Below are 16864 nucleotides of genomic sequence, written 5' to 3'. Positions count from 1 at the left end.
AACATGGATAATCTTGTCTTTGTGGTGTATTCATTTAAATATGGGTTAGAAAAGGTTTGCAAGTCATTCTATTCTAATTTTACTGACATTTTAAACTTTTTCCCAACTTCAATGGAATTGACTTTTGTAATATACTATTAAAAAAATGGAAAGATATGGCTTAAGGGGAGTGGCTTTGCAATGGATTCAAAGTTATTTGACGGATAGTAAGCAATATGTAAAAATGGGAACATTTTTATCTGAATACTTGGACATCTGTTGTGGAGTACCACAGGGTTCTATCCTGGGACCAAAGTTATTTAATTTATATATTAATGATATTTTTAATGTTTCAAAACTATTGAAAATAGTAATAATTGCAGATGACACTAACATTTTCTATTCAAATGATAACTATATTGATTTGGTAACCTGTATTAATCGTGAACTAATTAACCTAAAAGTATGGATGGATATAAATAAATTATCTTTAAATTTAAATAAAACCAAAGTAATATTCTTTGGTAATCGTAAGGCAAGTCAAGATTTAGAAGTAAAAATGGATGGTGTTGCAATGCACATTGTATCAGAAATTTTTTAGGGGTCATAATAGACAATAAATTCAGTTGGAAAACACATCAGACACAAACTAAGGTATCTAAAAGCATTTCAATAAGTAATAAAGCCAAATTTCTTTTAAATTATAATGCATTGTATTTGTTATATTGTTCTCTAGTTCTGCCATATTTAACATATTGTGCAGAAGTCTGGGGCAATAATTACTAAAGTTCACTACAGGCCCTTTTTATCCTTCAAAAACGTGCAATTAGAACCATACACAGGGTAGGATATCGGGATCATACCAATATGTTATTCATGCAGTCCAAATTATTAAAATTGGATGATTTAATAAAAAAATTCACTTCACAACTGTTATTTAAGGTCATCAAAAACATAGTGCCAGAAAACATACAAAAATGATTCACTCGGAAAGAGGGAAAATATAACTTGAGGGGCTGTAGTGAATTCAAAATCCCAAAGGTGAGAACAACCAGGAAAGGTATGTGTGTGTCTGTGTGTGGAGTCAAACTTTGGAATAATTTACAAGATGAGATCAAACAATGTCCAACTATCCATGTGTTCAAATTTAAATATGAAAAAAGCATTACTGGCAAAATACAGGGATGAAGAAAACGGGATATGAGGGAGATTGGAAATACTGCGTTTAAAACTATGCTTAACCTGTTGTTATTGTTGCTATTATTATATCAGAAGTGTTATTATAAATATTATGTTTATTTTTATTGTTTTTATTATCATTGGTGCTGCAGTGACATTTGGTAACTAGGTGCATTATGACGTTGAGGGATGGGTATGACGAAGATTAGTGTATAAAATATGTGATTATTGTAATTATTATAATTATTGATATCTGACTTATGTAATAAGTATATCCATGAGATTTTGATATATTAGACATAAGAGGAAAGGAGGACTTGTAAAATGTATTTAATAGGGAAGATAAAGGTGTAGGGAAAATAAGCATCTGCTTCTGACTAACCCTTTTCGAACATGTTATGTGACATTATTCTGTTGTTGACTTGTTTTTATTTTAATGTTCGAAATAAAGGTTTTCATTCATTCATTTATATATATATATATATATATATATATATATATATATATATATATATATATTGCCAGTCGTGGGTCGTTTTGGTACTGGGCCGCACAGAAAGAAAGAAAAGTTGCCCTTACCTTTTGCTTATACTGTGTTTCATGGGTCTCGAACCTTTTTCAAGTTGAGAGCTACATTTTGTTACTAATTAGTGCAAAGGGTACCTAGTTTAATAGGTATTTCTAAAATAGTAACTTTACTACATGCGTATCCAAATATCTAGAAAGGTAGCCTGAAGTTAGCTAGAAAAGTAAACGCCTAAATATCTAAAAGGGAGCTAGATAGCTATTTAAAAGACTAAAAAACACATCTGAATAGCCAAATAGGAAGCTAAAAACAAAGGTAGATTCTTAGCTGGAAAGGAGACAAAAAATTAGCTTGCTAACTTGCAAACTGTAGCTGGCTAAATAGCTTGCTAAATGGTTAAAAAGGTAAGTAGATAGCTTGCTATAAAGCTAAAAAATGTAGCCAGATAGCTAGCTAAACAAAACTGCAAATATTTTGGTCATTTTGCTTATTAAACCCACAAATTGTGTATTTCCTGTAAAACAAATAAACAAAAAGATGAATAATTAAATTTATTTGATCAATGAATACATTATCCTCTCCTCACTTAATTAATTCCTTATAAATAATTATCAATACTTCAACTTGCACTGGCTCCCAGTCCACTTAAGATGTGACTTTAAGGTTCTCTTATTAACATATAAATGTTTGCATGGGCTTGCACCCTCTTATCTCTCCGATTTGATTTCCCCCTATGTTCCTGCACGGAGTCTGCGCTCGGAAAATGCCGGTCTACTTGTGACTCCGAGAGCCAAGAAGTCTGCGGGCTCGAGAGCGTTCTCCATCCGGGCCCCGGTGTTATGGAACGCCCTGCCTCTGGAGATAAGATCTGCAACCTCAACGGAAGTTTTTAAATCGAGGCTTAAGACACACTTCTATTCCAAAGCATATGATTGATGCCCACCTCATATTCTGTTTTGTCCTGTCTTTTTCCGACGCCTGCCTGGCTGATACGAAGGAGAAGGATGATTTGGGATGGGTCAGCGGACCGGCGTCTGACCTGCAGCATGTCAACCCCTGCATTTACCAGCTGGCAGAGACGGGAGGCAGCGTCGTGGCCGTCATAGACTTTCTGGACTGGTTTGCAGGCTGGGGGCGTCGTTGATGTCATGCACTTTCCGGACATTTTCAACATCTTACCTTATGTTTACTATTATGTGTACAGTAATGCTAATTGTAATTCACCCTGGTCAATCCTGGAAGGGGGATTACCACATGTGAGGTCCTTTCTCAAGGTTTCTCTTTTCTCCTCACACTGAGGTTTTTGAGTTTTCCTTGCCCGCATGCTGGTTTAAGATCAGGTAATTGTGTAATTTTGTAACTGTAATCCTGTGCAGTCCTTTGAGACATTTTTGTGATTAAGGGCTATATAAATAAATTTGATTTGACTTGACTTGACTTGACTTCAATAGATTTTTTTTGTCCATGAAGCCCGTGAACTGGAATTAATTTATTTGAATTTCTAAAATAACTACTCACTATGTTATTACTAAGTTGTTACTATGTTTTTACCAGGTTAATTTTTGGCTGAATTAATTCCCATAATGTTCTTTTACAATGTGGTTATTCATGACACCAAGACAACATGGTACGGTGAGTAAAAATAGTCTAATGATGAAATAAAAAACAAGCCATTTTCCCATGTTATCTAGACCCAAAGTGGTAATAACACAGTAAGTTTAGGCTTAAATGTTAAATGGACTGCATTTACATAGTGCTTTTCAAGTCATTGAAGACTTCCCAAAGCGCTTTACAATGCATTTCACACATACCCATTCACACACACACCAATAATTCCTTATCAGGGCATCACGGGTTTGGTGTCTTGCCCAAGGACAGTTTGACAATTATCTCGGAGGAGCTGGGAATCAGAGTTTCAACCTCTTGGTCCTAAGATGAGCCTCCTGAGCTATTGCCGCCCTCTTATTATTATTGTTATTACTAATATTGTTATTGAGGTTATTGCTAATGTTGAACATTGTCAGACATTAAACTACCACTGTTCTATAGGGCTATAGATACATGTTCTGCTACGTTAGCTGTTTTTTTTTTATTATTGGTTGGTACACACAATACATTGGAGTCCAATAATTACACTCTTTTGATAAATAAACGCAGATTGTCGATGAAGTCATATAAATTACATTGCTTCACTTGTTGCAACCATATGATGAGTTGTGTTGACGCGACTGATGAAACAGACTGACAATTACTTTTATCGTTGCATCCTGATGTTATGAAGGGTAAAGCTATAAAAGTTATTACCTATATAAACCTTTATTAAATATCAAAAAAAGTTTTATGACGGCTGCGTGTGCTTGCTTGATGTGGGAATATGCGTCTCTTCTTTAACTGGTTCAGGTAAGTGACGGCTAGACATTTTTTTATATTTTAACTCGTTTTTGAAGGCCTACAGAAAATTTAGATTGGTAGATTTAGAGGCATAGGGTACATCAAAATAAAGCTTGAACCCTCAACTTTAAATAGAAAACATATTTAAGATAAACATTTCCAAAAAAAACGTCTGATAAAAATAGCTTTTTGTGAAAAGATGCATTTCCAGTAGAATCTTGACTATTTTGTATTTATTTATTCATTTATTTCATTTGTGATACTTCTTTAATCTTAACAATGCTTTTCATAATCACAAGGGCACTTTTATTGAACTATAACATTTCATAGCGAGAACAGTAATATGTATAAACAATGCATGAACTTTGCAAGAACTTTTCGGCGGCCGATGTTTTTAGTGAAGAAATCAGATGAGGATTTTTGGTCACCTTGGCAACCGTGGACTTGCACAAATTGTGCACAAAACGTCATCCCTCTCTTTTTAGAAAAAATAAAGCATTGAGGTGTTACGTTTTAAACTAATAGCTTCGCTTTTCTTACTTACACTGCTTCGCTGCACGTACTTGTCAAATGACTCCCTTCCTACGCTGAATAACTAGGCACTTGGGATAGATCGCTATATGGACAAAGATCAGATCAAAGTCATTCCTACCATCTAGTGGTGATTTACAGTTTTGTGAATAAGGCCGTTATAAATAACGCTTTTACGTAACGGCCTTATTCTTTTAATAAGTGAGTAATCTAACATTTTTTTTCCACCTTTACAACTCCGTTACCGTATCTTAAGGTCAAAAGTGGTGTGCTACTTTGGCTGCAGAACGCTTACAGTGACGTGTCCCTGCACACCTGATGCTTTTTTCACCAGAGCGCTTTTCGGATCATGTCACCATTCAAAACAACAACTACCATATTGTTGGATAGCGATTACGAATATCGTATTTACTAATGCGCTGAAATGCAAACGAGAGCTGATTTGCAAAAATAAATATTGCACCCTGACTTGTGTCTATTGGACGACTAATGGAAGTGAAAGAAGAGACCTTGTTTCCTACCAATCTACAGCTGGTTCACTCGGAGATGCTTTTTTTCTTTAATGATTGTGGTCAATACACATCTTTTGGGATTCTGTGAATTTGACTTTAAATCTGTTAGCATTAGAAAGGTAAAAATTGTTTTGTAGTTTGTTTTTTTCTGGTAGATTTATAAATATTTTATTATAAATAATGTGTTTGGATGTCATGTTTATTGTTTTTTTCTTTTATCTCTCTTTTTACCTTTGTTATTCTATTTTTTCTTTTTTTTTTCTTTCTTTTACATTTTTTGTCTTTTTAAAATTTTCCTCATGTTAAGTCCTTCTGTGCATAATGTTACATAATAATTGGTAATTTAGTAATAAAAGCAACAAAATCAACCGTAAGAGCTGTTAGGGACCCGACACGTTGAAGTGAGCCGAGCCGGGAAAAAAAGGATCTCTATTAAAACCTCTTCAAGTAAACACCATTAAAAGGCTTAACCGGGGTGTTTTGTAATTGCTCACAAAATTTTCAAATTATTTGACCTACAACTTATTTTTAAAGGAAATAAAGTGATTTAGTTACTAACTCAGTTACTTTTTGGAAGAAATAGTGAATAAGTATAACTCTTTACTTTTTTTTTAATGTAACGTGCCCAACACCGGTGATTTATCACACTGATATACTTGCCAAAGACTTCAAAATATTTTTTTAACATAAAACAAAAAGAAAAACCTACTTTTACGTTTAGGCACTCACAGAGAATGCTTTTGAAAACGTAATAATACTTTTTGGCACTGATTTAATTAAGAAAAAAAAGTAACAAATCAATAAAGCCTCCACCCCCATTTCTGCAAGAAGCAGCGGGCGCCTCATACCCCCCAGTACCTGGACCAAATCCTAAGATTCAATTACAGCCAACTGGGCGAAAATCCCACCCTGCTGATTGGTCAATGCTGGCCTCTATTAAACCAGCACAGCGGGGAGGAGAACTAGGAGCCACATGGAAAGGGTAAGACTGGGAGAAGGCAGACAAAGGGAGGAGTAAATCAAAACATATAACCCCCTCGCGTGATCCCCTCAAAGCCCTTGCTAGCCTTCAGGCTCAAGTGAAAACAAACAAGCCAGCCCTTAAAAGGCCGCTCTGTAATCCCCCGAGTAATCACGAGGGCTGCCTCCAGCAACACACAGACACACGTACATAGATCTGTTATTTTCAGTCAATGACAATTGCCCAATTCCAACATCAGAGTCTGCGAGGATGTTGGAACAGATAATGTGAACGAGAAAAGATTTGTTTCTATCTGTACTGCTTACAAAAATATATACAGAGACCCCTTGCTACTCCGCACTTCCGGTTTTTGCTGGTTCACTCCTTCGCAGATTTTGATTGAATTGATTTTGTATTTATAGTTACTGATAACATTGTATCTAACATTGTGCTCTGTTAGCAGAGGGAACAGATTAGGGAAGGTGCTCTGTGTTCGGTGGGTGTGACTGTATGTTTCATCGACTGTGATAGGCTGGTTTATGCTTTCATTTGAACAGCGGCTGGCTGCTGCCTCTGTAAACAATCCAAGAAGCATGGTGACCGCTGGATTTTAGTGGTTCGTTATATTGAAAATAAATTCATTAATTTAATCTAACTCTGAGGACAGTCAGAAGAGCTATCGGGCGCTCTCTAAATTGTTATCTTACACTGAATGTAGAAGCGCTCCAATTTTGTTTTACTTTTGTATAATAACAATAAACCCCCATATTCAACTGCAATGTTGTATTTTGTGTTATTATTTGTACATCTATAACCAGCTTTTCTTTACTGTTGTATACTTCGGTAATGACAACATCTCGAGGTACGTTATATGAAGGTGCGATACTACTTTGCGGATTTTAACTTTTCGCGGATGGTTTTGATCCTTATTACCGCAAAAACCGAGCGATCTCTGTATAACAAAGATGATACAGTCTAGAAATGTGGAGGTATTCTACTGCTACCTCATCTATTCGTACTAATACTACACATTGTTTTTGGATTTTTGAATTGATAACTTTTATCAAATAAGTAGTGTTCAACTGTTTCTGTACTGCGGACTGGTTTAATGTCAGACAATATTCTTGTGGCCAGAACCCGTAGTAATAATAACAATGAAAATCATCCATCCATCCATCCATTATCTGCACCACTTATCCTAAGTAGGGTCGCGGGGGTGCTGGAGCCCATCCCACCTTTCTTCGGGCAGTGGAAGGGGATACCCTGAACTGGCTGCCGGCCAGTCGCAGGGCACACAGGGACAGACAAATCGCTCGCTCATTCACACCTAGGGACAATTTGGGACGGCCAATACACCTAACAAGCATGTCTTTGGAATGTGGGAGGAAACCGGAGTGCCCGGAGGAAACCCACGCAAGCACGGGGAGAACATGCAAACTCCACACAGGAGGTTCAATCTCATGACCTCAAACTGTGCCGCACAAGCGCAAACCACTCCGCCGCCGTGCTGCCCACAATGGAAATATCAGTAAGCCTAAATCCTCTGTGCAACCGCTAGACCACTCGGGATATAGATAACATGAGAAAAGGTGTTACATCTTCTCTCATCAACACCAAACTATTTATTCTCATATTACCATGTTGTTTAATGTGTACACTATGAACACAATGCCAAAATAAAATTTACAATGTGTACATACAATTTACAATGTGTACATTTTATTTTGGTATCGTGTTCAATGTAAAATAAATGTTGGTATTTTGTTCACGGTTCATGTTGTCAATAGATTATTAATTATGACCCCACATATTCAACGTTAAAATTTCAATAGTGTAATATTGAAATAAAAGCAACTGCCTTTTCCGATGTTATATACATCCCTAGTGGTGTAGTGGTTAGGATTCGACGCTTTCAACTCACGGTTTGATTGCATCTGTTGCACCCAATGTTGTATAAATGTGTCCAATGATGTTTGTCCACTGATCAATCATATCTCAAATACACAACTTAGTGTATTATGTGCACCCAATTTTTTTGGGGGTGGGGGTAAACATTTTTTTTTTTACATATGGTATAAGAAAAAAAAATAAGGCAACTGTGTCCTCTTTCCTTGTGGTCCGGTACCGGTCCGCGGCCAGGTGGTTGCTGACAACTGAATTGATGCACAGAAAAATGAAAGTTTAAAGACATCCCTTCTGCATACAAATTTAGCTGACAAAATAAGTTGCAGGTTAGCAAGCATGTGACACATAAAGCCTGTCTTTTATTATAAGTTAAACAGGACTGTATAAGAGCTGGATAAAATGACAAACAAACTGCGGGATTGAGAAGCTCAGCCCAAACGTAGAAATTGACATTTTTCGTTTGAACAGCCCGAAATTGTAATTGAGTCGGGCTTGTGCTCAGGCTTAGACCTTTAGGCTGAAATTTGCAGACAAAAGTTTTGTCACAAAACCTTTTCTGCCTTCGAAAGGCTTGATTGCTTTGGAATTGTCCAACCTTACTTATTAAATCAACAACAACAACTGTATATTTCCAGCTGCCCCCTAATCAGTCATTGTTTGTAAAACTGGTAATGTTTCTCAACGTCTTCTAGCTGGCATTCAACTGCCAACTCTGAATCTGACTGGCTTAACCAACAGCTTTCTCGAAAACTTATTTTACGGATCAAGACAGACAGAATTTTTCATGAAAAACTTGATATCTGGCCTAGCAGCAAGTAATGGCTGACAATTTGGAATTACTCTATGTGTATTGATGGACAAAATACAATTGGCATAACATGATTAAGATATTTTTTAGGCCAGCAGAGAAGGCCTTGCAGGCCCTCTTGGACCACCACTACTGACTGAAAAGTGTGACTATTCATAGAAACACTTTTTTTTCTGGGCAACACTTAGAAATGGCCATTCCTTGACGACGGTTCAGTTTATCTATCTTGCAATTATCTTCTTCTTTTCCTAGCACAAATGGGTTTAAAAAATACATTTATTTGAGGTTGTGTGGATGTCATAATTACAAATTTAGTAAAAAAAAGAAAAATAAACCCTACAGAGACATGAAGCAGTTTTGAACTGGTCTGCATCTCACACTGTTGCAAAAAATTGCCTCCATTAGTAAACACAAACCCCTAATTATATCTGACAACATGGCCCTTAATTTAATCAAATCTTATCATTTGGCATACAAACTAATAATGTCTTGTTGAATGTCATTATGAGCACAGACCCACCCCATTATTATTACTACTAATATAATTATGATTCACAGTATCTATTAGAGCTGGGCCATTATTGGTGCTATGGTGCTGCACTAGTGCGGACGTTTTGTCACTTTGCGGGCGTTTTGTCACCTCATTAAGAAAATTAAGCCGATCATCTTATATTGAGTCCAATTTTGTTGGGCTCTTCTGACTTTCATTGCAGTCTGATTTAATTGATAAGTTTATTTTCAATGTAACGAGGCACAATGCTGCAGTTTGTATACAGTGGCAGCTCCCACCCGCTGTTTGAGTGTCATTTTATACCAGCCAATCAGAGTCACGCACACAGACAGTCGCACCAGCCTATCACAGTCGCGAACACATTTACAGCTCTCGGAGTTTATAAAGATATAAACTCATTGCTGACAAATATATTAAAGTAGAGGCATTTAATTATGGTTAAAACTACTGCGCATGTAGTGAGCCCGGCCCGGCAGCCATCTTGCTTCGCCGCCCAGGCCGTTCTGACTACTGTAAAATCCGCACCCGGTTATAAGCCGCACCCACCACATTTTAAGGGGACAAACGCTTTCGTACTTACACAAGCCGCACCTGTATATAAGCCGCATGCGCCCACATTAAAACATGTAACACAATCACAAAATTAACCCTACTAAGAGTACCGCAATTTTAACTGAACATAAAGTACACAGTTTAAAAACCACAGCTGGCAAAATGAAGGAAAATGATACCGGTAGTTAAGATTTGATGCAGACCTGCACAGTCCGGGTCCTGTTAAAAGTAATCCAAGGAAAAAAGTGTATATTTCCAAAGGTAAGGGTGGGAAAAATATATATCCACCTTTGTCTGCCGTGTCCACAAACACTCACCTTTACCGGTCCCCACTTCCCGTCATCCCCCGCGTCTGTTACGCTCCTTCTTTTTAATTGGTCAGTGCAAGACTTATCAGAATAAGTGTCCAAAATAAATACAAATAAATACATGACAAAAATATACAGTTGCAAATACATATTATGCATGGTTACACGTATTTACAAAGAAAGACGGTACACTGAGAGAGTTTTCAAAGCTTTAATAATAATATTATAACTTTCATCCCAAACCGTGCCTGTGAAGGGTAGCAAAACGCTACTAACAAGACGCTCGCAGTACAGTTAAAGTGTCTGTTAAAAAAAAATTACCGTACATATAGAAATCACCGCTGTTGTTTTTGAACTCTGTACTTCATATTCAGTCTGTTTTGGACTGCAGCTGTGGTCTTTGAACTGTGTACTTTATGTTCGGTTGTTGAACTGAGTACTTCAGTTGATTTTTGCAATTGGGAGATGGAATAAGAGCTTGCTCTGTCCACTCCACGCATGAGCCCGGTATCGCAGTACCTCCGGGAACGGTGCATTCGCACTGATCGCTGCTTGGCCCTGTGGCTAGGACCTTGACTCAGCCTCTTGGCTGGGAGCAAGTGTCTCGGCCTCTTGGCTTTGTAGTGTATTATGATTTGACCGATAACGGATAATGGAATATTGATAAAGAATATAGAACAATAAACCTCTACAAAATCCCCCCCCCTCACGGTAAAACGTTCTCATCTTCCTCCCTATAACTGTCGTCATTAAAGTTGCCCTCCTTTAGTATGGGAAAGAAACTTTGTCATATAAAACGTCGTCCAACGCTCCCTTATTCAAAAACACGCTAGCAACACGCTCGCAAGGTAAAGTTTGCGTGCAGTAGCTCTGTTTCCTTCTTTATCGGACTGTTCGATTGCGTTTAGCTTGTAAGCTGCGTCATGTGCCTTGAACTCGAGCGCCGCTGGCGGCTGTTAGAAAAATTACATAAATTGGCCGCATCACCGAAGAAGCCGCAGGGTTAAACGTTTGGGAAAAAAGTAGCGGCTTATAGTCCAGAATTTACGGTACATCCGGTTCAGCAAACGTATTTATTGGAAGGTCACGCAGTGACTACAATGGAGTCGCGCATACGTATTACATTACACACAATAGAAAAACATTGAAAACGTATTACAAACAGTGGAACTAGACTGAAAACATGGATCTTTGAAACGTGACTATGTGTGTGTGTGTGTGTGTGTGATGATTACGTGTATATTGAAAATAGAAAAACAGGTTAAACAAGTTAATTTCATAGCATAGGAATCTGAGAAATACACAACTAAAAGTAGCTTACCTTACAACAGCCACCCATCACAGAGCGCCGTACCTAATATGTCCCCACCGTGTGCTTTCTAACAGAACACAATGTACGATACTTGAAAGAAACATCTCCTGGATGCAACTGGGACGCATCGTCAGTGATGTATCCTGAGTTCATTGAGTGTTTCGGGTCTCGCAACATCAGACACTCTCGCCCAGGTGACCCAGTCAAGGTTGATCAGGCCTCAACTTGCATCCCAGTAGCAGTCCACGAATCTGCCCTTTTGAGCCAAAGCCACCTGGTGGCCTTTTCTGCAGCTTCACTAGCGGATTTAATGGCTTTCTTCTTGGCTGCCCCTGTCACACCCAACCGTCCTAGGACTTTGCAGTAGGATCGTCCAGCAAAACCCCTACAGCCAACCTCTATTGGCTCAAAGAAAACTTTCTGCCCATGCACTCCTCCACCAGCTCCTGGTACTTTGCGCATTTCCTTTCATTGGCTTCCTCAAAGCGCTCTTCCCATGGGACTGTGAGCTCCAGCATGATCAGGTGTTTCGAAGTCTCTGAGGTAATTATCATGTCCGGTCGGAGCGATGTTGCTGATATATGCTGGGGGAACCTTAGTTGTTTCCCAAGGTCGACATGCAACTGCCAATCAGAGGCAATGTGGAGGAGTCCGGATGTTGTTTGTGCACAAGCCCGGGGTTTCTCCCCTGCCTTGATGAAATTGACTGCCTTGCTTGTGGCTTGATGGTGTTTGCCCCTGTTGACTGCTAGGGCAATGCACTCAGCAACTGCTTTCAGAACCTGGTCATGGCGCCAGCAATAGTGACCATCAGCCAGGGCCTTTGGGCAGCTGCTGAGGAGGTGTTCCAAGGAGCCTCTTTCAGAGCAAAGGGGGCAGGAGGGTGTTTCGCTCTTTCCCCACACATGAAGGTTCGCTGGGCATGGTAGGACATCGTAAACTGCCTGCACAAGGAACCAGACACGGTGGAAGTCTGCTTGCATGATGTTCGACCAGGTCACTTTGCGCTGTAATGTGTTCTCCCACCTTGTCCATGCTCCTTGCTTCCGGAGTCCGTCTGCCCTGCTCACCCGCTCTTCCTCCACACCTGCTCGGACCTCTTCCTAGAGAAGATGGTGTCTCTCCTTCCCTTGGGCTTGACTCACTTTGGTCTTTGGAAAGAAGCCCAGACCTGCTCTCCCAAATGCCAGGACCCCAACCAGTCTTTTGCCTCAACCATGACTCTGCCACCTCCACCTCCTTCTGAGCTCTCCACTTCCTTCTGGTTCTCACTTCAACCCCAGCTAATGACACCTTGCTGTCCTTGGAATCCCTGTACTGAAGAGCCTCTCTAGTACTTGCCACCTTGAACTCCTCAGTGAGCCCGCTGAAGGGTAGCTGGACGGTATTGCTTGTCCCGTACAAAGCAGCGCTGGTAAGGCTGCGGGGAAGCCCCAGCCACTTCCGGGGAAAGCTACTGATCTTCCTTTCGAGGATCTCCACAGTTGATACCGGTATTGCATAGACCAAGAAAGGCCACAAGACTCTGGGAAGAATATAGTGCTGGTAGATCCAGGCTTTAAATCTACCAGGCAGGCCGGACTTGTCCACCTTGGTGAGCCACATTGCCAGTTGTTTAACAGACTCTTGGATGGCAGCAGAGTCTTTCAAAGTTAAGTCAAAGAGTTTCCCCAGGCTCTTAACTGGTTGTTGTGAAATAGTTGGGATCTCAGTTCCAGAGACCAAAAACCTGAACTTATCCACCACCTTCCCTCTCTTCAGAACCATGGATCTTGACTTTGAGGGCTTGAAGCTCATCCTCGCCCATGTTATGAGTCTCTCCAAACCCTGCAGGACCCATCTACTCCCAGGGACAGATGTTGTGGTGATGGTAAGGTCATCCATATATGCTCTTATGGGAGGCTGGCGAACACCTGATCTGGAGATTGGCCCTCTGCATTCCAGTTCTGCAGCTTTGACTACCATGTTAATTGCCAAAGCAAAAAGGATAACGGATATGGTACAACCCGTTATTATGCCTTTCCCAAGTTGATGCCAGTCTGATGTTACTGACCCAGAAGTGACCCTAAGACTGAACTTGTCATAATAATCCAAGATCAGGTGCTGGATCTTGTTAGGAACGTGGTGGAGTTGTAGTGCAAGCTCAACTAGTTTGTGTGGAATGGACCCGTGGGCGTTAGTCAGGTCCAACCACAACACAGCAAGGTCTCCTTTGTTCTCGTGGGCTTCTCTGATAAGTTGTGTGACTACCCCAGTGTGCTACAGGCAGCCAGGAGCTCCAGGAATCCCACCCTTCTGGACGGAAGTGTCGATGTAGTTGTGCTTGAGGAGGAACTCTGTCAGTCTTCGGGAGACGATGCTAAAGAACCCCTTCCCTTCCACACTCAATAGTGAGATTGTCCAAAACTGGTTGATATTTTTCGAGTCCTCCTCTTTGGGAATCCAAACTCCCTCAGCACACCTCCACTGGTTGGCCACTCTCCCTCTACGACAGATAACTTTCAAAGTCTTCCACAGGCGCCGGGGAAGCAATGGGCAACACTTGTAGACAAGGTAGGGTACACCACTGGGGCCCGGTGCAGATACTGACCTGGCTGCCTTGATGACCTCTTCAACCTCTTTCAGGGTCGGCTCCGTCACCTTGAAGTTTTCTGTAGGTGGGGCTGGGGTGATGAGAGCTTTGTTGGAACTTAGCTCTTCTTCCCTCATTGGGTCGGTCAGTGTGTTCTTGAAGAAGCAGTTCAACTCCTCTCTTGAGCACTCGAGCCGGCCACTTCGCTTGTCCCCAAGCAACCGCTTAGCAAAACGGAAGGAACTGGCAATGAAGGCCGCCCGCTTTCTTGCCCTTTCCCTTCCTCGTCTCCTGTGCCCCTCTTCTCTGCGTAGAATTGTCAGCTTCTTCCGCAGGATGTTACGCAGTTCTCCCAGCGGTTGCTTCTCCTCCTCAGCGGCTCTCTTGAACTGTTTCTTGAGGGTTCGGAGCACCAGGCTCAGTTGATGATCTTTGTGGCTCTGCGGTTCATGGTGTAGGGGGTGCTCTTGGTGTTGCCCTCTTCAGTCCAGCCGAATCTCTCCTGAGCCATAGCTGCCGATTATGGTGGTCATATCTTGGAGTCTGCTGTCAACGTCTCCTTTGGCTGTGGCTTGGATGATTGTGGACATGTCCTCATCAAACTGCCGCCACACGCTCTCTTTGTTCGCTGAAGGCCATTTAATCCGCTTCCGTGGAACTACTCTGCTGGGGTTGGGAGACTTTGGCATGTGGAGGGACTGGGATCTGTGGGTTGCCTCCTGTCCGGGCTCCTCCTGCGTCTTACCAGGTCCAGGACCTGTGCGTTGTACCTCGCTCTCCCGCTCCAAACATTTCATCCTGGCCTGATGGATTTTTAGGCCTTGGTTGTTTTTGCATATTTTGCCGCAGATACATGTCATAATCGTCGTCTGTCCGTTGTTTGTGCACAAGCCCGGGGTTTCTCCCCTGCCTTGATGAAATTGACTGCCTTTCTTGTGGCTTGATGGTGTTTGCCCCTGTTGACTGCTACAATAATGTCAAATGCAACAAAGGCAAAATGAATTCAAAATCCACAAAGGAGTAAACCAGCAATAACCGAAGCGTTAAGTAGCGAGGGACTTCTGCACTTGTCTCCGCCATCGAGAATGGTCACATGATCTAAAAACACTTGACGTAAACAACTTGGAGTAAAACTAAAATTGTGCAGTTGAAAACAGCTTCAGGTCTGTGGGGGCTCGGCGCCATTGGCGTTCTGCAGCCAAAGGTGTCCATGCCAATTTCCACATGTGGTTGATGCCAATTGTGCGCTGGGCTTAAGGACTATTCTGAATTACCAATCAACCTGCTATGCATGTTTTTTGTTAAGTGAGAGGAAACCGGAGTGACTGGAGAAAACCCACTAAGGCATGGGGAGAACTTACAAACTCCACACAGTGAGGCTGGGTTTTGGGCTGATGTAGAAGAGCTGAACATGCAAAAATCATGCATCAAAAAGGATCCCCTTGCATCACCCAACCCAACTAACTCTTACTTTGTTCAGAAAGAGCAGTGCATAGAGTTCATTTAAGGTAAGACAAAAAAAAAACACTTTATAATTGGCTTTCTTGCCCAGACAATCGAAATATGAATAAGATACAGGTTGATATAATTTTAAATCTGACTTTGCCTCACTATGTACATCATATTTGTTTCATATACTGTGCTACTGCTGCTAATCAGCCCTTTCTTGGTTTATCATTGTAACATTTTTTCTTTTATTTTTGACACTTGTTTTGAAATTAGTATAAAATTGTCCGGATAGCAACCTGTCAGCGTGCAGGCTCCCGAAAGTTTCCAGTTTTGTTTAATCTAGGCTAGGAGCGTTAGCAGTCAGTGAGTCATGCTCATTGTTTTTACAGCCGCCTGGGTTCGTGCTTGTCGCCTTGGTAATGTTTTGTTGTTGGTTCGCGGTTATTCTGGCTGCTTACTGCATGTATTTAGTCTGCCAGCCTCCAGTTTGTATCCACTGATCGGTCCCTGTTCGTCCTCCATGGCAGCCGGCTAGCCTGCCGTGTCCTGGCTGAATTAGCTAATGTTAGCTCTCTTTGTTATTTTTGCCAGTTCTCACTGTTTTGGCCTGTCGCCATTTGTTGTAAAATTGCTGCACCCATCTGTGACACATAGCGTAGCCATTCTCCACAAAAACTACCAAAACATAACTTAAACACTCAAAAATGTTTTGACTAGTTACCATGTAAACCAATAGTTTGTTAGGGTGCTGATGTGCTTCACATGACCTCAGAGCTCAGGAAGTCAAAGACGAGACTGTCTTGAAAATGGGATGAATTTTAAGTGTTATATTTATATAAAATGGGACACAGGCTCTGCCATTATTATTATTTCATTGATTTATTCAAATAATAAAAATTCAAACGGGTAAATAAAATGTGCTAAAGAAAAGCGTTTTTTTTTTTTAAATTTTGTCTTAAAATATATTTCGCGGCCCGCTTTCTCCAAAAAAAGAAAAATAAATTAAGATATTTTTGCTTTTATTGCTCTTTGGGTTAAAAAGTTTCCTGGCCTCTGGTCTAAACTTAGACGAGGCAACCGTTAGTGGTCTTTTTAAAGTATTTTGGCTCAATTAGCAACGTTGTCTGTCCTATGCATCTGTTTCCACTGCCTAGAGACATTTGAAACCGTCATCCTATCACCTGCCTTAGAAGCAGGGACTGCCGCTGGTGCCCCGCCCACTTAGCTACGATTGGCCAGGTGCGCTCTCCCAATCGAGAGAGAGCAGCAACTGTTGCGTCCCAAAAAACTTCACGTTGAAGAAAGAATGTAAATAAAACATTTTAAAATAGCATTAAAGTGAATACTATTTGTAGATTTCACGAAAGA

General features: G+C 40.7%; 2 pseudogenes; one reads left to right on the top strand and one right to left on the bottom strand.

Moving 5' to 3' along the window:
* The first annotated feature begins 10577 nt into the window (after positions 1–10577).
* Positions 10578–10704, top strand: LOC148353521 (U2 spliceosomal RNA; annotated as a pseudogene).
* A 984-nt stretch (positions 10705–11688) lies between these two features.
* On the bottom strand, positions 11689–14691 carry LOC148353520 (uncharacterized; annotated as a pseudogene).
* Positions 14692–16864: the final 2173 nt, after the last annotated feature.

Source organism: Urocampus carinirostris, chromosome 13 (assembly GCF_059441175.1).
Source record: "Urocampus carinirostris isolate Australia breed hairy pipefish chromosome 13, RoL_Ucar_1.0, whole genome shotgun sequence".
NCBI classification, from domain to species: Eukaryota; Metazoa; Chordata; class Actinopteri; order Syngnathiformes; family Syngnathidae; genus Urocampus; species Urocampus carinirostris.
The sequence above is the reverse complement of the archived record's forward strand: the minus strand, read 5'-3'. Positions and strand labels throughout refer to the sequence as shown.